This window comes from Hordeum vulgare, chromosome 6H (assembly GCF_904849725.1).
Source record: "Hordeum vulgare subsp. vulgare chromosome 6H, MorexV3_pseudomolecules_assembly, whole genome shotgun sequence".
Lineage (NCBI taxonomy): Eukaryota > Viridiplantae > Streptophyta > Magnoliopsida > Poales > Poaceae > Hordeum > Hordeum vulgare.
Genome location: NC_058523.1, coordinates 459672810 through 459694095, shown reverse-complemented (window position 1 = coordinate 459694095; position 21286 = coordinate 459672810). Strand labels below are relative to the sequence as shown.

General features: G+C 44.1%; 1 long non-coding RNA gene across 4 annotated transcripts; it reads left to right on the top strand.

The window, feature by feature from the left end:
• Window positions 1–516: 516 nt before the first annotated feature.
• Window positions 517–4952, top strand: LOC123404810. 4 transcript variants are annotated; one of them, XR_006611917.1, is made up of 6 exons: window positions 517–916; window positions 1032–1152; window positions 1345–1514; window positions 2483–2714; window positions 2808–2959; window positions 3430–4951. It is a non-coding gene; the product is annotated as an uncharacterized LOC123404810 (long non-coding RNA). The 4 variants fall into 4 exon arrangements; XR_006611915.1 differs by having other exon boundaries at window positions 2483–2959; window positions 3430–4952; XR_006611918.1 differs by lacking the exon at window positions 2808–2959 and having other exon boundaries at window positions 3447–4951.
• Window positions 4953–21286: the final 16334 nt, after the last annotated feature.

Genomic DNA, 21286 nt, shown 5'->3' with positions numbered 1-21286 from the left:
TCTCACAGCAACTGCAACCCCGCGATCCAAGCGGGCGCGCGTATTATTCATATTTTATTCATTTAAATTGGTATATTCATTTTTTTAAACGGATCGGCCGTCCCAACAAAATGACCCAAATTTCGTTTTTACTGCCGGCTAGCATCCATTTTAATCACATATTTTGCTTCATTTCACATTTGAACATTATTCTCATTTAATCAAATGCATTTTCTCTACTATTAAAGGGATCTACCGTTTGTCGTGATGGTTCGACCACGACAGATCCCCACGCTAGCACTGCCACCGCTAGCAGTATTAAAGGGGGTCTGTCGTCTGTCGTGATGGTTCGACCACGATAGATCCCCCGTCGCTAGCACTACCGCCGCTAGCAGTTTCACCGATTTTTTTCATTCCTTCATGAACCAATCGATTAAATACAGGAAAAAAAACGATTCACATGGAAAACCCTCTACCTTCGACCACATGTAACCGCCACCATCGTTCATAAGACAACGTACCTCGCTCGATTCCCATCCCAACCCCTCGATGGCACAAGGTAGAAAAAAATCACTCGATCATGCAAGAAAGAAATACCCGAAAAACCAGCCCATGTTTCCATCCATCGTCGCTAAAAGAATACAGAGAGAATAAACTGCTCGGACATACACGTCCCACACCAACCTCTTCCCACAACTCGCTCCCGATCTCATCTCTCCCCTGCCAAATATCGTCGCCGCCAGAGAGAGGAAGGAGCGCAGCGGAGGCACCAAGGAGGAGGGGGTCGCCTCGCTCGCTTTTGCCGCCGACGGTCATGCCCACCGCCACCCCCACCGCCATCGCCGCCGCGGCGAGCCCCAAGTCGGGGACACCAGGCGCAGCCACCCCCACCTCACCCGCCGTTGCAGGGATTGCAAGAGAAGGGCCGCGGGAGCCGGTAAGCTCTCCGATGAGAGCGCACGCCCCGAACCCGACCCCCGCCCTCAGGCGAGTTCTGTTTCCGTTGTCCCGTAATCTGCTCGAGCGGCGCCTAATGCCATGGTGTATTGCAGGTCGAGGTGGAGTACGTGCCACAGAAGCCCAACCTCGGCGCTGACGACCCTCTCCTCCTCGTTGTCTTCTGTATCGTCTTTGAAAAATTCAATCTCACGGACCACACCGCCGCGACGAGAGGTGAGGTTTCTGGGCGCTCTATTTTCTTCTAATTTACAGTTGTGCATATTCGTATTTTATATGCCCAAAATGTATTTGATGAAAACCCAAAGAGGCTGTGCATGAAAATCTAAACCGTTATTTGATTATTCTCATACGACCAAGTTATGAATGTGACGGGGCTCTTGAATTCCATGGGCAACGGTTGTGCAGCGCCGGTCCATGTCTTCAGCAGCAACCTCGAATGGGAGGGACGAGCCACCACACATGACATAGGAGGTTAGTGTCTGCGTATAGATGACGCCAAGGGCTAACAACGGCAGTGTCAGACTGATGAGTGACAAGTGCTCCAACGAGCACACCACCATGAAGTACATTAAAAAGTAAGAACGTATGCACCTTGGTTTTTGGCTCTATTCATGTCTGCATCTTTTTTGAGTTTGGTCATTGGGGGTTCATCCTGCTGGTGGCTGGTGGATTTGGTTTCTTGATGATAAATTTATCCTTGATGGAAGTATGGTGATGATTACTATATGGTTTTGTTGCTTGATGGATGAATCTGGATTGCTAGAATTGACCTGACTTTAAATACTTGATCAAGTTATGGCCTCATGGTTTATGTCTGCTTTGCTGCATTCCAAACTAAAATCAACTGTTTGTACTCCAGCATACATAGTACCTGATTTTTTTTCCGAGAAAGGAATAACAAGTTAAGCTCTACGTGTTACAATATGCGCTTATTTTCTATGAATTTTCAAAAACCACTTTGTCCGATAAGGAACAAGGTAAATAGTGTTTAGTAATATAAGTAGTACTTATAGATGTTACTTAAATTCTGATGCAATTTAGAATTGCCTTGAAGGAGATTTTCACTTACTCGGTTTTTATGCAGATATGATTATCTAGCTTGCTTTCCATATAGGCAATACACTCTAGAAGATTATCGTCATTACATTTTTCCATTGAAAAAGAGGAGCATCCATTGAAGGACGTGCAATTCTAAAAGGAAAAGAACTAAGTAAACTTAACTATTATCAAAAGAAATAGTTCAGTCATTGTGTTGTTGGAAACTAAAAAAAATACTTAATGCTAATGATGGCACCTGCACATTTATGCCATGATTCTTTATAAGTTCTAAATGTCCATTTTATGCTTAGGATTAAACAAAACCCATGCATGGCAGTTTCTCTCACGATACCTGTGAATGCATTCAAATATTGGTGAGTAAGCACACAACAACTTAGTAACATTTAATTTTTTTAATGAGAAAAAGGACACCTTGATTATTCAAGTTTTTTCATCAAGTTTTTTTTTCTTTGTCGAGCCTTCTCAATTAACACCTTGTATGAAGACTTTGCTAGGTTATGTGTATGAACTGTCGTGTCATCGTTATCGACACACAATGCGATAAAGAAGCCACAACACACACCCATCCATGAGGAGGTGCTCGCCGGGTCGCTCTCTAGACGCAACATGATTGGCGTCGCCTTCACCGTCTCCGGCGAGACGCTCGTATTCGTGCTTCTCCTCGTCATGGTGTCGCTGCAGAAGGACATACCGATGCCGGCTAAGCCTCACACAATGTGTGTTCCTTGATTTATGTATAAATTACATGCATTTCTCAAACTCATTATTGGATCTTGTGATATTTTATTCCTTCATGATTATACATGTAGGAAATAAATGGAAATTACTTATGGCTGTAGTAAAAAGTAGATCTAAGTGAGCTTTAGTTTTGTGGGAAGACCTTGGTGGTTTCTTCTTTCTCCTTTTACTTGGTGGCCGCCAGCAAGGAACATGAAAGCCTAGCCATTTCAATTTAGACAAGGTTTGTGACCATTTAGAATTTGTTGTCATAGTTTAATGTAAAAATATATCTGGAATTAGCATTCTATCATATTAATGGAATAATTATGTAGAGAAAAACAATGGTATAATATTGTTGGTTAACTTCTTTGCTAAACAATATTTCTGTATGTGCTTCATATGTGGACATTTCATTCAGAAATGTTACTTGGACCTTGCTTAATAGGTTGTTCCTTCCCTCGTCTTTTTTACTATGAACCATGTTTAATAGGTTCACTCTTCTATCTTTATGCATGTCTGTCTTAACCGGATTATTGGTACTATTTTAGTTGATCCTTAGTGGAGAATTTTCATGTGCCTGTGCAACCATTATACTTGTACGTCAATGCTGTCCATATAATGTAGTCAACTAGGGGTACAATTGCAGTGCATTTTATATTTTATTAATTTTCTTATGACAAACTAATGAATTTACTTTCATGCAATTGACAGTTACATTCGGATTATAGGTATGTTTGACTTCATCATAGGAGCTTCGATCGACTTTTGTGGCTACTATTTCTGGAGATGGTGAATGGATGGCGATATCGACTAATTCTTTAGCTACTACTAACCTTTGTCAAGTAAAGTGTAGTTGCCATCAAAAGTTCTTTGAACTTTAACTAGGTATATGCATCTCACCCTTTTCCTCCGTTGCATTTTTTTGTATGTATTGGGTTTGCGTGTTTATTTTTCAACGGATCAAGAACAATCACTAAAACACAATGATAAGTTACTCTTGTACCATCGCATATAAACCGTTGAGGCATTCACATTGTACACTTCCTGGTTGACATGCCAATATTCTTGTTCTTATTTACTGACAATTATGCCACCCCTAGTGTTTTATTAGGCTTCAAGATTTTATAGGTTAGCGAAGTATTCAGGATTCATGAAGTTTTTCTATTCAAACAATACATGTATTTGCTTCTGTTGTGTTCTAAGTCATGTGTTGGTCCTTGACAATAGTGAAGCCTATTCTATAGGGACGACAACAACTTTGATGACCCTCTCTGTTATTTTAGATCTTTGAGGAACTACTTGCAATCAACTGTGTGATAACTTCTTGGAGACCAACAATCAGGCCCTTTTTGCCTAAGATTTTCATGCCACAATTGTAGCTATGACATATTATATTATGAGTGTCAATGAACCAATTAACCCCATAAACTCGTGCTCAAGATGCCGCATGTAATATATATAAATATTATCTTTCTTTTGTTATAATTTGGCAGCCATTTTGAGTGATTTATTGTGGATCATGTTATAACGAGTATAGCACGAAATTTTAATGCACTTCAGTTAAAAGGTGTCATTACAGGTCAGTTTATGTTACTTTTGTGTGAAGTGTGATAGTTTCAAGGTTAGTAATCCTTCCAGTGCTAACTCTTGTACTTATAAGTCACTGTAAGACACATAATGTTTAATTACCATCGTTCTCCTTTTGAATTTTACAGGCTATTTCTACTTATTTAATTGAAGTGCATGCTGGATGCAACAAAAAACACCGTGTAGAGTACATTTACTTAGATAATGGTAATAGTTTGTGGGATGTGTTGCGTGACTCACAAAGTTCTCCTTTGAAATCTCCAAATAAAGCAACCTGGTCTAGCATTTATCCAATTGTTATAAGAAGAAGGATCCTGGGAAGAAGGCAGGCAGAACCCGACGCGGAGGAGGGGGCATCGAAAGTGGGTGCCAATGGGGAGGAGGCCATGCTGGAGCCTAGGTTAGCAAACATTTTCAATCATAGGGAGACCTCGTACACATTTTCACTCATAGGGCGACCTTGTTGCTACATGATTGCGTGGATGCCGACCACGCTCTATTCAATCTGTGTCTTCGTTGACCTCTCTACCTACAAGGTTTCTCATCACAGGAGATCTGTTTTTGGCTTGGATTATGTGAAAATGATTGTGTCGTAATGCAATCATGGTGCCTGTGTATATGTTATTTGAAATTCTAGCTTAATCTAATTCGTTTTATTTTATTAGCATCCATGTAGTTCACACCTAGAGTTTCTAGATTTTGAATCTTATAAAGTGGTTCATATCTTCATATCAGTACCAGTTTTTATGCTCTAATATGGATCTCTGTTCTGATTATTTGTGAGAAGTATTCTTGCTCTAATAAGGATCCATGTTATGATTTTAGGTAAAAAAATATTCCTTCAATTTTGTTATTAGTACTCAAACTGAAATTTGCTCTGTTTTGATGTCCTCTAGCGCTGAAGAGGGAAACTATCCCGCCACTATTAGGGAGCTTTTGGTTGCATCGCAAGTGAAAGGATCGATATGGTTGACTAGAGGGGGGGGTGAATAGACAACGACCACTTTTTAAATAATCTTAGCAAGTTAAGGTAAACAACATATGGGTTCACAAATGTTACGACAATGAGGTGAACCCTAATGGAGCTAACAACACGAGCTATTAAGACAAGTAAGATATAGTCAACAATATAAGCATACACAAAGTAAAGGTTAGAGATAACCACAAGTGGAACCGATGGAGACGAGAATGTGTTACCGAAGTTTCTTCCCTTTGACAGGAAGTACGTCTCCGTTGGAGCGCTGTGGAGGCACAATGCTCCCCAATAAGCCACTAAGGCCACCGTATTCTCCTCACGCCCTCGCACGATGCAAGGTACCATGATTCCACTATAGGTGCCCTTGAAGGTGGCGACCGAACCTTTACAAACAAGGTTGGGGCAAACTCCACACAAAGCTTGGAGGCTCCCAACTAGACCACGAAGCTTCACCACAATGGAATATGGCTTCGAGGTGACCTCAACCGTCTAGGATGCTCAAACACCCAAGAGTAACAAGATCCGCAAGGGATTGGTGGGGGAATCAACTTTTCTCTTGGTGGAAGTGTGGATCTAGGCCTTCTCAACCAATCCCTAAAGAATCAACAAGTTTGATTGGCTAGGGAGAGAGATCGAGCACTTTTGAGCTTAGGGAGCAACAATGGAGCTTGAGAGGGTAAGAGATAAGGTTCCACAGCTAGAAGAACCCTTTATATAGTGGGGGGGGAAATCCAACCGTTTTCCCACTCTCTGCCCGAGCTCCAGCGGTACTACCGCTAGCTGCAGCGGTACTATCGCTGGCACTCCAGCGGTACTACCGCTAACCAGGTGCGGTACTACCGCTGGCATTCCAGCGGTACTACCGCTTGCCCCAGCGGTACTACTGCTGGGCCCCTGGTAGTGCAAAAGCACTACCACCGCCAAGAAATTCTTCGCAAAAAGGTCCATCCACGAACAACCGCTAGGCAGGCGGTACTAAGCTCCTGGAGCGGTACTACCGCTGACCAGGGGCGGTACTATCGCCAGCCAGCGGTACTACCGCTAGCATTCCAGCGGTACTGCCGCTGGGGCCAGCGGTACTACCGCTGGGAACCATTTTGCAAGGAGGAAAGAAACATAGAGGCGGGGGGCACTCCAACGATGAAGGTAAGGGTGAATATGTGAAGTGTGCGCGTGCAAAGATAGATTCCACCCAAACCTTTCCACTACGGATCCCCTCTTAATAGTACGGCTTTCCTATGACTCAAATAAAGAGAATCGTAGAGAGCGCCGTGCTTCCGTTCCATGAATGAGGAGGCGAGTCGTCTTGTGCCATTGACGTGTGTTATCTGAAACCTTAACACACATAGTTAGTCCTTTACGGTACTGTCATCAATCACCAAAATTACTTAGGCATAAACTAGGCCCCAACAATCTCCCCCTTTTTGGTGGATTGACGACAATACCGGATTTGCACAGAGAATAATATGAGAACAAAAAGATAGAGATATATGACAATACGGGGCATATGACTCACAGCATATGATGGAAATAAATCTCACATAAGTTCATGTCTCACAAACGATAGCAAACTAGAAGAAAACCAAGTCCGAAGCAAACCACGAAAGAAAGCAAAACAAAACAAAGTTCGAATATGAAAGCAAATCCAGCTACTAGACTCTCTCCCCCTTTGGCACAAGACACCAAAAAGGGGCACACCTAACGCCACAGGTGGTTACTCCTCATCCTCAGCATCGCCAGACTCGTCGGTACCCTCCTGATCGTCCTGCTCCTCCTCTGCCGCCTCATCGCCAGACCACCGGTAACCTTGAGCCTGCATCCAAGCAGCCTCTGGAGTGATGTCGTCCTCTGATCCGCTGGAGATGTCCACATCAAGAGTCCTGAGAACACGCTTGTGCCTCTGGCGGCTCTCCTTCTGAGCCACGTGCTTCTGGTACTGACCCTTAGCCTGCATGCAGAATAGAGTCTTCATCTTATCCTGCAGTTTGATGGCCCAAGATGGCATGGCAGAAGGGCGGGACTGAGAGGCAGTTCCTCTGTCAGAGCAGTCTCTGTGTCAGTATCCATGTGCTGAGAGGAAGTTGACGGGTTGGCCCATTTATCCTTGACGCGAAGCTTGATCGGGTCGTGCACAATGTAGTCAGACTGAGCATAGAGCACCTCCTCCGGAAAAGTATCTTGCCACTTCTGACAAATATAAGCGAACAGATAAGGCCCGTAGATGGGAACCTTACGCATGATGTTGCAGTTCCAGAGCTCCGTGAACATCACATCAGAAATATCAAGAGGGACAGACTCCTTAGTCATAGCCTCCTCACATAGCAGCAGCATCTCGGCCAAAGAGCCATGAACCTCGTCGAAGTTACCAATGCGAGGGAAGAGGGTGTTGCGAAGGATCCGATGCATGATGTCCAGATGCTTGGGGAGCACACCCTTCCTCACATAGAGTTGCTGCAATCTGTCCTTTGCGGGGGGCCTATCGGTGGGGGCTGCAGCATGAGGACGCGACCCAAGTGGAGTGTCAGCTCCCTAGAAATCAACCTTGAGGAATGTCATGAATTCACGCCAGGTACCGGTCATCTTCTGAGTCCCAGTCATCCATACCATAGAGCGCTCTTCATCAGGAGAGAAGTGGACCGTGACATAGAACTGAGCAACATCAGTGGGGTCAAAATCTGTCTTGAAAGTGATGATGTCCTTGATGCCCAGTTTGTCAATCAGAGAGAGGGCATCACCAAAATAGTCCAGGTTCCGCTGAAGATGAGCTAGGTCAATCCACTGAACAGGGACATAGTTCTTCTTGAATTGCATGACAATATCACGGTAGATCCTGCACTGATCCTTTGCCCAAACATGGTCAACATTCTTGATCACAGCCTTCTCTTTGAGATAATGGTTCTGAGTGCGAAACTGCAGAAAGTCCTTGGGGGGCATTGTGCGGACATTAATCCCCTTATCCTTGTGCGCGGTCTTCTTGAAGGACTGCTTTTTGGGTTGCAGACCTGAAGTGGCAGACCCCTCTGGAGCTTCTGGGTTGCGATAGTGCTTTGACTGCGTGTCCCGTGGGGGGTTCAAACGGCGAGAACCACCTGTGACACAAAACACACAGCGAAAAGAAGCGACAGAAAGAGTCAAGGCAATGAACTAGAAAAGGCAGAAAAATAAACACTCATTGCCAAGCACAAAAAAATGCACAGTGAATCCTCCCAGCGGTAGTACCGCTACCCCTGGCCGTAGTACCGCTGGGGTCCTAGCGGTAGTATCGCTACCCCTGGCGGTAGTACCGCCGGGGTCCTAGCGGTAGTACCGCTACCCCTGGCGGTAGTACCGCTGGGGTTTGACTTTCAGATCTGACAGATAAAAATAGACCTCATGCATAGGGCTACATGATTTTTATGAGGGGCATAGGCTGTATATGAACACTAAGAACTCCACCACAGCCCTACTCACATGAGGATCACAGGAATCACCGAAATAAGTATATGCCTAGGCAAGAGAGAGCAAGTTTTAGATCTAATCCAAACATAGTTCAAGTGCTAGATCTAAAACAAGTAAATCCTAAGACATGGCAAAATAATCAGCAAGGATCCATAGGACCTATACTCCCCTCAAATATCTCCTTCATGCCATCCAAGAACAGGGCACAAGATTAAAGACATGGATCCAATCCCCCAATGCTCCTAGCCCTAGAACAAGAACATCAACCAATAGAAGAAGGGGAGGAGCTTTACCGGGATTCATGGCCCTTGGAGGAGGAAGGAGAAGTGGAGCAACCCCTCCAATCCAACAGAGAGAAGAAGCTCCACGAAACGAGATCAAACCAGGGGGATTTCGGGCTAGGGGAGGAAGGAGCCGCGAGGAAGAAGAAAGAGTGAGAAAAACGGGCTCCCCCTCCTTTATATAGCCCAAGGGGTACGGGCCAGCGGTAGTACCGCTGAGGACCTAGCGGTAGTACCGCTGCCTGGCGGTAGTACCGCTGGATGCAGCGGTAGTACCGTTGGGGTCCTGGCGGTAGTACCGCTCCCCCTGGCGGTAGTACCGCTCCCTCTTGAGACAACCCTAAAAATTTCCTAGCAGGTCGTGTTAGATGGGAATCCTGGCGGTAGTACCGCTGCAAATGTCACAACACGGCCTAGGATAAGAGAAGAACTTGGGCAAATGACAAGTAAGTAAAAAGAGATAGCACCTAGAAAAAAATGTACTGACTTGTCATTGTATATCCTTTCTTCTATACAAAAGAAAGGTGGGAGGGGCGGTGGCCGAGGCCACCTATGTTTGAGACAATGGTATGACACCGCGAAGAATTATCCTTGGGTTCATGACCAATGCTCGTCTTTGAAGCACAAGTGCCATTTGGCAATGGCTAAAGTGAAAGACTAGATTGATTTATGCATAATGGGGGGAGGGAAAGTTCATTGAGAGAACAACACTCCCCCTATGTCCATGCCTACATCTAGACCAAGATGGAATGCAAAGTGAGGTGCAACATGCCTAGTTTCAATCCACATTACTTGAATCAATGATATTTAGCTCATGCCTTAACTCCCGGAACCTTGCTTCATCTAGAGGCTTAGTGAAAATATCTGCAAGCTGCTCTTCAGTGTGGATGAAGTGAACCTCAATATCACCTAGCTTGACATGTTCACGAATGAAGTGATGACGAATATCAATATGTTTGGTTTTGCTATGTTGCACTGGGTTGAGGGAAATCTTGATAGCGCTTTGATTGTCACATAGAAGAGGCACTTTGTCACAAGTGACACCGTAATCCTTTAAAGTTTGCCTCATCCATAGCAATTGTGCACAACAACTTGCAGCTGCCACATACTCAGCTTCGGTGGATGATAAGGAGACGCAATTCTGCTTCTTAGACGACCAACTTACCAATGAGCGACCAAGGAATTGGCATCCTCCAGACGTTGACTTCCTCTCCACACAATCTCCTGCCCAATCTGAGTCAGAATAGCCAACTAGATTGAAGTTTGCTCCTTTGGGATACCAGAGGCCAAAGTTTGGGGTATGAGCCAAATATCGAAAGATTCACTTAACAACCATGTAATGGCTTTCTTTTGGTGCGGATTGAAACCGTGCACATATCCCTACACTCAACATAATATCCGGTCTAGATGCACAAAGGTAAAGGAGGGATCCAATCATGGAGCGATATACCTTTTGATCCACTGCTTTACCATTGTGATCACTGTCAAGCTTGCATCTTGTTGGCATGGGGAACTTGACCGGTTTGACATCTTCGAGCTCGAACCGTTTGAGCATGTCTTGAGTGTACTTGGCTTGTTTGATGAATGTCCCTTCTAGACCTTGTGCAATCTCGAACCCGAGGCAGAACTTCAACTCTCCCATCATGGACATCTCAAACTTCTCAGTCATTAGTGCAGCAAATTCTTCATTGAAGGAAATGTTAGGAGAGACAAAGATAATATCATCAACATAAAGTTGGCATATGAACAAATCCCCTTTAACCCTCTTAGTAAAAAGAGTGGGATCTATCTTCCCAATTTCAAACTCACGATCTTGTAACAACTCAGTAAGATACTCATACCGCGCGCGTGGGGCTTGTTTAAGGCCATAGAGTGCCTTATTGAGTTTGTACACATGATTGGGGAGCTTGGGATGTTCGAATCCCGGGGGTTGTTTGACATAGACCAACTCATTCAAAGGACCATTAAGAAAGGCACTTTTCACATCCATTTGTTGTAACTTGAAGTTATGATGAGAAGCAAATGCAAGCAACATGCGAATAGATTCTAGACGAGCAACAGGGGCAAATGTTTCACCGTAGTCGACACCCTCGACTTGGGAGTAGCCTTGAGCCACCAATCTTGCCTTGTTTCGAATCACAATTCCATTGGTATCTTGCTTGTTCTTGAATATCCATTTGGTCCCGATGACATTATGTTCCTCAGTTGGCCTAGGCACTAAATCCCAGACTTGGTTGCGCTCGAAGTTGTTAAGTTCTTCGTGCATGGCCATAAGCCAATCCTCATCATCGAGCGCTTCCTGTACTTGTTGAGGTTCACAATACGAAACAAACGCGTGATGCTCACAATAATTCCAAATCTGTTGTCGGGTGGATACTCCCCTTTTTATACTGCCAAGTACATTCTTCATAAGATGTGACTTGACTCTCAGCTTGTTCGCAATCTTGGCTGCTCGACGCTCCAAGAGTTCTTCATTAGATAACGGGGGAGCATCAACTTGTGTCCTTTGCTTGCCCTTGCGTCTTGAGCCGGCTGTTGGTGCTCCAGAAGGGAATTGTGAGACAGTCTCCTGATCATCTTGTCCTTCGACTTGAGCAGGTTCACTAGTTTGTTCTTGTATTTGTGGTTGCTCTTGATCTTGATCTTGTGCTTCTTCTTGGTCTGGATCTCGGGGTTGCACTTGATCTTGATCATGAGCCGGTTCGGCGTCTTGGGGTAGTGCTTGAATATCCTGAGACACATCATCATTGTTGGGCAATTTATCTTGACCTTGAGCTTGTTTATTTTGTTGAGAGTCTTCTCTTTGTTCATCGGAAGCATGTGGGGCTTGTGAAGGTGATGGCTCCACTTGAGTAGAGCATTGTCCTTCTCCTTTGGCCACAAGGGGTTCCTCAATGGGGAGTATTTGACCAATCCCCATTCTTCTTATGGCTTGGGGAGGAATTTCATCACCTACATCACAAAGACCACTTTGCTCCACTTGGGAGCCATTATTTTCATCAAACTCTATGTTACATGTCTCCTCAATTAGTCCGGTGGACTTGTTGAGGACACGGTAAGCATGAGAGTTTGTAGCATAACCAACAAAGATACCCTCATGTGCTCTAGAATCAAATTTAGCTAACCGTGCTCCTTTCTTGAGAATGAAACACTTACAACCGAATACCCGGAAGTACTTGAGATTGGGTTTGTTTCCAGTTAGAATCTCATACGGAGTCTTGTTCAAGCCTTTGCAGATGTAGAGCCGATTGGATGCATGACATGCTGTGTTGATGGCCTCTGCCCAGAAATTATATGGAGATTTGAATTCTGCCATCATTGTCCTTGCAGCGTCTATCAAGGTCCGGTTCTTCCTTTCTGCCACGCCGTTTTGCTGAGGGGTATATGGTGCAGAATATTGGTGTTTTATTCCCTCATCACCTAGAAACTCATCTAAGGTGTAGTTCTTGAACTCGGTGCCGTTGTCACTCCTAATCATCAAGATCTTCGCTTCATGTTGACGTTGCGCTTCATTAGCAAAGTTGATGACCGTTTGTTGAGTTTCACTCTTCTTTTTAAAGAAATATACCTAGGTATATCTTGAGTAGTCGTCAACAATCACTAAGCAATACTTTCTGCCTCCAAGACTATCAAATGATGAAGGACCAAACAGATCCATATGGAGAAGTTCCAATGGCCTCTTAGTGTAGATAATAGTCGTTGGACGATGAGCAGTTTCATGAATCTTTCCGTCAATGCACGCATTGCAAACACGATCGAAAGTAAATTGTAGGCAAGTGACTCAACAAACATGAACTTCTCAATAGATAAATCTTGAGAGACGACCACCTTACCAAATCCCAATACCTTTGAAGAGGATGCATCGGCGAATTGGACATGGGTGGGCATAGATGGAGAAGGATGCACATCCACCACTAAGTCCTTGCTTCCGGTCATATGATTTGTTGCTCCACTATCGAGCAACCATGACACCCCACCGGAAGCAAACTCCTGCAATAGATCAAGGCTTGGTTTTAGGTACCCATTTTTTAATGGGTCCTTTCATGTTAGAGACAAGGGTCTTAGGAACCCAGATAGCCCATTCAATATCCTCATCGTAGGAACCAACAAATCTGGCATAAACATGCCCATCACTAGCACAACATAAGTCATAAGAAGAATTGAATTTGCCGGCTGTGTTAGTAGGAATGGTTTTGCCCTTCTTGAGGTTTCCATAGTCCACCTTGTTCCTGTTCACCTTCTGAGTCCCCTCACCCTCTTTGACAAAGATGTCCATGAGGGTGGGAGATCGTTTGTTCCTGTTTCTTCTTTTGCCTTTTGACTTGGAGGTAAGTCCAAGTCCCTCCTTTCCTACAACACCCTTTTGAGTGCTCAAGAGGTCGTTCAGACTCTTCTCACCTTGTATGCATGCCACAAGGCCCTTCTCAAGTTTCTCCTTTAACTTGGCATTTTCCTCCACAAGATGTACATGCTCACAACAGGGGTTAGTTGCACAAGCATTATCAATTAACACAAAGGGAGGGCACGTAGAGATCTCCTTGGTAAGTTTTGCTTGGAGTTGATCATGAGACTCTTTCAGAGAGAAACGAGCACCTTTCAAGACCTTGTGGGCCTTGTCAAGTGTGTCAAACTCCTCTTTGAGTCTGTCATGGCCAACCCCAAGAGCATACTGTTCAGACTTAAGCATACGAATAAGAACAACATCATGATCTAGTTTCTTTTGCATTTTAGCGCAGTCATCGTTATATGACTCCTCAAGAGCCAAACGTAGAGTGCGCTCCTCTTCTAGAGCATTAGATAATTTGGCAATTTCATCGGCATAGTCACGACTGTGTCCCTGAAGCTCGGAGATGGTCTCCTCGTGAGACTCAATGAGGTCAGTGGCCTCACCCAGTTGTTCCAAGAGAGCAACAAAGTGCTTCTTGGATTCTCCCTTAATAGTGCACAGAAACTTGTCAAGATCATGCTCATTAAGTTCCCCAACATCACTATCTTCAACACAATTTAACAATGAAGGAGCAGAAGCAATGTTGGTCTTAATGATGGGAGTTACCTGATTGATACCTTTTGCCATGAGACACTTGGTGATGTGGTTCTCGTTGGGGGCGTTGAAGAGAGACACCTTCTGGGGAGAGGTAGTGGCAATAGCAACAGTTGCCGTTGCCACTGTATCATCATCATCATCATCATCATCTAAAGGATACTCTTCAAGGGCCACCATCCCTTTTGGGTGAGGTTTCTTCACAAAGTTGTTCTTGATTGGAAATGATTTGGTTTTGTCTTTGCGAATGAGCTTGCCTCCGTTGTCTTCCCTTTTCTCATAGGGACATTCGGCCACGAAGTGACTCACGTTACCACAGTTGTAGCATGTCCTTACTCGTTGTTTGGATTTGAATCCACTCGAGTTGTTCTTGGTGAAGGTGGGTCTTGAGGTCCTCTTGTTGCCCCAGAATTGCCTTGATGCAAGAGCCATGTGCTCATGATAGGCATACTTTGTGTCCTCAGGGCAGCCCTCCTCTTCCTCATCTTCTTCTTCTTCTTCAAGCATTGCTTCTGCTTTCAACGCAAGGTTGGGTGAAGTTGTCTTTGATCGAACACGAGCAAGTGCATTGTCGGCTGTTTCGTTCATGATTGACATTGCAATGAATTCATCCAACACCTCACTGGAAGACAAGGAGTGGAAGTCTGGCCGCTGACGAATGACTGATGACATGGCTTTGTTGAAAGACATGATGGCTTTAAGGAACTTGCGTTTGACCCATGTGTCATCCACATCCTTGCTCCCATGATCCTCGAGTGCCAGAGCAATAGCAGTCACCCTCCGATAGAGATCACGAGGGTCCTCGTCTTCCTTCATCACAAACTCATCGGCCTTATCAAGTATCACTTCATAGTTGGATCGTTGAATGCTTGAGCTTCCCTTGTACAACACCATAATATGCTCCCAACAATCCTTGGCCAAAGTGAAGGGACGCAAGTGAGGAAGATCTTCAGGTGGCACTGCAGACTGGAGAATAAACAAAGCAGAGTGATTGTATTGATTGTTTGCATCTTCTCTTGGAGTGAGGTTGCTTGGATCATGGGGATAATATCCTTGCTCAATGATTCTCCACAAGTTTGTTGAGCTATGATTCAAATGAGACTTAATAGAAAATACCCAGTTAGCAAAGTCACCTTTCACAAGCTTAGGAGGAGGACCAACAGGATTAAGACATGGTGCGGGAACGGATCCTCCATAGACCATAGGGGGTGGAACTGAGGCATATGTTCCAGTCCCAACCTTTTCGTGAGATGAGGGAGGTTGCATACCTTTAGCCGCTTCCTTAGAGGAGTTGGCCTCCGAATCGGAAATGGTGGGTTTAACCACTATAGCCGGTTCGGGTGAACTTTTAAATCCCTCAATTAACTCTTTAAGCATGGTCTTGACCTCGTTCGTCAAGGACGTCTTGAGAGCGGCCATAGCCGTATTCAAGTCGTCCCTTGTGACCGAAGTCAAGTCCATGGCCTCAGGTTGCCCATGGTTAATTCCCTCTTCGCCTTCCATACTCTTCGGGTGGTTAAACCCTTAATAAAGAGACGTGGCTCTGATACCAATTGAAAGGATCGATATGGTTGACTAGGGGGGGGGGTGAATAGACAACGACCACTTTTTAAATAATCTTAGCAAGTTAAGGTAAACAACATATGGGTTCACAAATGTTACGACAATGAGGTGAACCCTAATGGAGCTAACAACAAGAGCTATTAAGACAAGTAAGATATAGTCAACAATATAAGCATACACAAAGTAAAGGTTAGAGATAACCACAAGTGGAACCGATGGAGACGAGGATGTGTTACCGAAGTTCCTTCCCTTTGACAGGAAGTACGTCTCCGTTGGAGCGGTGTGGAGGCACAATGCTCCCCAATAAGCCACTAAGGCCACCGTATTCTCCTCACGCCCTCGCACGATGCAAGGTACCGTGATTCCACTATAGGTGCCTTGAAGGCGGCGACCGAACCTTTACAAACAAGGTTGGGGCAAACTCCACACAAAGCTTGGAGGCTCCCAACTAGACCACGAAGCTTCACCACAATGGAATATGGCTTCGAGGTGACCTCAACCGTCTAGGATGCTCAAACACCCAAGAGTAACAAGATCCGCAAGGGATTGGTGGGGGAATCAACTTTTCTCTTGGTGGAAGTGTGGATCTAGGCCTTCTCAACCAATCCCTAAAGAATCAACAAGTTTGATTGGCTAGGGAGAGAGATCGGACACTTTTGAGCTTAGGGAGCAACAATGGAGCTTGAGAGGGTAAGAGATAAGGTTCCACAGCTAGAAGAACCCTTTATATAGTGGGGAAAAAAATCCAACCGTTTTCCCACTCTCTGCCCGAGTTCCAGCGGTACTACCGCTAGCTGCAGCGGTACTACCGCTGGCACTCCAGCGGTACTACCGCTGACCAGGGGCGGTACTACCGCTGACTAGCGGTACTACCGCTGGTTGCAGCGGTACTACCGCTCGCATTCCAGCGGTACTACCGCTTGCCCCAGCGGTACTACCGCTGGGCCCCTGGTAGTGCAAAAGCACTACCACCGCCAAGAAAGTCTTCACAAAAAGGTCCGTCCACGAACAACTGCTAGGCAGGCGGTACTAAGCTCCTGGAGCGGTACTACCGCTGACCAGGGGCGGTACTACCGCCAGCCAGCGGTACTACCGCTGGCTGCAGCGGTACTACCGCTTGCATTCCAGCGGTACTACCGCTGGGGACCATTTTGCAAGGAGGAAAGAAACACAGAGGCGGGGGCCGCTCCAACGATGAAGGTAAGGGAGAATATGTGAAGTGTGCGCGTGCAAAGATAGATTCCACCCAAACCTTTCCACTACGGATCCCCTCTTAATAGTATGGCTTTCCTATGACTCAAATAAAGAGAATCGTAGAGAGCGCCGTGCTTCCGTTCCATGAATGAGGAGGCGAGTCGTCTTGTGCCGTTGACGTGTGTTATCTGAAACCTTAACACACACAGTTAGTCTTTTACGATAGTGTCATCAATCACCAAAATTACTTAGGCATAAACTATGCCCCAAGAGCAAGGTGCAAGGCCTTGTCAACTCGCTCATGTCGCTTAACCGTGCTGGCCTCTCGCTGCTCAAGATGGATTATTTTGTGCAGGTTGGCCTCACCCACTTCTTCGTGTTGTACTGCTACATTTGGACCATGACATTCAGTTGTAGCAAAACTATTGTAAAGTGCAGGCTAGTGCAGTGAAAGAAGAAGCTTGTCACTGGATGATGTTCATGGTCTAAGATCTTGAGTTGCCTTGCCTCCTCCTTTACGGACATCTACAATATATCTGTTGATATGCCTCTATGGCTAGCAGTTAATAGTTCAGGAGTTTGTATTTTCCATGTCATTCTTTGTCCGTTGTGCTGGTCGTGGAGGGGAGGGATAGTGAGAGAGGAGGAGGGAGGTGTAGAGAGGAAGAGACATCAGGGAGGAGTATGGTGGCCACATAGGAAGAAACAAGTGGTAGAGATGTGGTATGTGTGCAAGGCGATGCGGACCTACTGCTCTGATGGTCGGTGAGCCAAGGGAACTGCTAACTGTTCCATCCTTTATGCTGCCCGTGGAGTTTGGTGGACAGAGCCCACGGACATGCCTTTCCCTTGGTGCGAGCGAGGCACGCATAACTCCAGGTATGTACTTTCCATCAATGAATTGAAATAAATAAATGGAAAACATGATATTTGTTTGTCCACATTGCTTCCTAATCATATTCGTTTGTCAAGGAAAACATCACACAGATGTTTTAAATATTTTATGTTTTAGTTTTTCTTAGAACAAATTGTATTTCTGCATTGTGTTTAAAGGCGAGACATCATCTATGATGACCATCGTTTTCTTTAGATCGTTATCATCCTATTTTACATGAATACATCATAGTTATGTTTAACTGTACTTTTTTTTCATACAATCTCTATTTTGTTCTATTTGAATTTGTAGCAAGGGACATAGTTTGGTTTCATGCATTTTGCAACAACTGAATCTATTTTTTGAGCAAAGCTTCCTTGCGTCATGCTTCATATTTTGCAAAGGTGCTGCCATGGTTGCTCCAGTTACTCAAGGGCGCCGCCTGCTTGCATGATATTTTCTCCGGTTGCCGCGTGTCCTCTCTGTAGGTGAACCAAGTTGTGACTGCAGTACAACAACACTTTCGACAACCCTCCTGCTAAGATTGACCGCACATCTGCTCGCCTAATGCACCATCTTTCTACTGTGTGATCAGTGGCGCTACACCCTGATACTCACATCATTGTGAGAACCGCACTAAGCTCTCACCTGTTGAAAAATCTCTTGAGTTGATAAAAAATATACACGGTTGAAAAATAAGAATTTAAAGGGAGACATTAAACACAGTGATGAGAATCAAGGTTGAGGGGAAGTTATTCCTCTCTATTTATTCACTTGATTATTTGCAAAAAAAGAGACTACAAAAATATAAACTGTTGAAAAATAATAATTTAAAAGGAGAGATTAAACACGGCGATGAGAATGAAGATTGAGGAGGATAGGTGCCAGAGAGACAACTACTCTCATATATCAATATAAACTAAATGTTATCATGTTTGACACATGTTTTTTAAGAAAAACAGTTCTTTGATCGTTAAATTCTATTATTTTGAAACAAAATAAGCAAATCAAACATTGAATGGTGCAATGAATTGATCGATATCATTATTATTTTTATATCTCTTGTGGCAACGCACGGACAATCAAGTCTATTACTAAAGGGCAGATCTAACTAAACATATCAATTGTTTGATACCTAATCTAATGATCTAAAACTGCACTTACAAAATGCTAACGAAACTCGCCAATCCCCTACCACTTTGTCTCTATCGGGAGTGTCCCATCGCTAAAATATAACCCGCATGTTCGCCGCCGCCAACCGCTGAGCCTCTCCCAAAAAATGGCAATGATCCATTCTCTCCATAAAAATCGCCATCACGAGCCCTCTTCCGTGCTCCGCTACTCGTCGATACTCCTCTGCTGGTTGATGTGCTCGATCTAATGGAGCCAATCGGAGGAAGGAAGAGATGGAGTCGACGTCGACAGGGGAGGAGACTGTGCGGGTGTCACACAAGGGTCTCGGGTCATCTTCACCACCACGCGCGCAGATGTCGCCATGCGCCTCGGCGAGCTCCGCGACGAGATCCTTGCCGCACACGTCTCCTTCGTTGGCCTTGATGTGCTCCGGGACGAGATGCTCGTCGGACGTGCCTCCTTCGCCGACCTTGCCGTGCAGCATTCCGAATGCTCCTTTGCCCGCCGTGGCGGCGACCTACGCCTTTACTGCTTGCCACAAGTCTGAGAGTTGCTAACATACATACATATATGGATAATCATAATAACATATATATACTCAAAGATTGATCGAGGATGGTCATGCCGATAGGCGAAGAAAAATTCATGGTCTGAAAAGATGAATAGTATCATGTGTTAAAAAGCCTCATATTTGTCTTTTTTGCACAACACTCATTTCAACGTATTTAGTTCTGGAAATTTACACACTTGCGCATTATACCTTTGTCTATCTATGTATTGTTTTTCAATTTTTTCTGAAATGTAAAAATACCAATGTTCACAAAATTTGATTTTTGCATTTGGAGGCCTCATGGAACTTGGCCTCCAAAAGCAATTTCCATGAAATAAAGCCATATATTTTGCCATATAGTATCAATGACTCATTTCGTTTAGTGATCTTTGTTGCATATAACTAAGCTTAATCTCCGTTAGGCATCTTCCTGTGAACTAATAAATGGCTCTATGGTATGCTGCATGGTATTTTCTTATATTTGATTGATGGACATGATGCAATGCAATCATTGAAAAAAGGTAATTAAGTAAATAATTATGTTCTTTTCTCACGCCCGAGAGTTATGCAACAGGAAGTAATAATTCGTGGTTTGAGAATGTGGGCATGATTTCAAACTTTTGATTTATCACGGCACCTATTACCAAATCTTAAAGGGTAGTAATAGACATTGTCGTCGAATGTCTAAACCTTCATTATCCATGTTAACATGAGGTGCTTAGTGTTGCTGTCAACTTTTATTATCCACGTTGTATGTCGCTATAGTTATAGTTTGGTCTATTACCTGTACGACAAACTGAATGCTCCATGTAATCATTGATGTGGAGAACCACGAGGGATGACGGAAATTTGGCAGAGTTTAACAGGAGATGACCGTGTAGCGAGAGATAGTTTGAGCATTTGCGCTTGTCACAGAAAAACTATTTAATGACTTATTGCCCTTACAAATTGTTTCGTTCCGTGGCAACGCACGAACGCTCAACTAGTAGTTTATATATATAAACTCTATTCATCATCCAAGATGCAGAATACTTTATTCTTCACCTGAGATAATCTTACGATCAATTTACAAATAAATTACATTTAAAATACAAATGTTTACGTTTATATTGAACCACTACGTAAAATTTAACAAAAGAAAAACAAAAATGTAGGTCACAAGACCAATTTTTTTTGAGTTTATTGTATTTTTTGCACTATTTCTGTATGGCCGTAATTTACGGAACATAAAATATTTTTACATTGATTATACTTTTTTACGGTCTCTTTTTACGTATAAAATAAGACAAAATTTACGTAGCGTAAAATTACGGTGCATTGGTGTTAAAATAGAGGAGGGGTGAAGAATAACTATTCCTCACCCAGGGTGACGAATAGCGCGACCATATATATATATATATACTCCCTCCATTCCTAAATATAAGTTTTTTAAGATATTTCACTAGAAGTCTACATACGGAACAAAATGAGTGAATCTACACTCTAAATTATGTCTATATACATCCGTATGTAGTTCATTAGTGAAATCTCTTTAAATTATGTCTATATAAATCCGTATGTATGTCTACAACATAAATTTGGACATATAATGGATCAAGGATGAACGAAAAACGTACGCGCTGTGGTTTGGAATCGTGTACCCGACTTTTCTGTCGTGACGAGCTAAACGGACACGGATGAAGTTGTCCGGTTGAAGCTAGCTCTCACGGACGGGTTTTAAAAGTCGGCATTGGTAACCGCAACACCCCTCTCTCTCTTCCATGCAACAGTTGTCACCACTCGCTACAGTGCCTGCATCGCATCGCATCCATGATACATATCCATTCCTCCCCACGAGAAAAAGAGAGGAGAAATACGTACTAGCCGTAGTAGCCTGGTACGGCTACGCTAGAGCGACATGGAAAGAGGAGGGAGGGGCGCTTGTCATCTA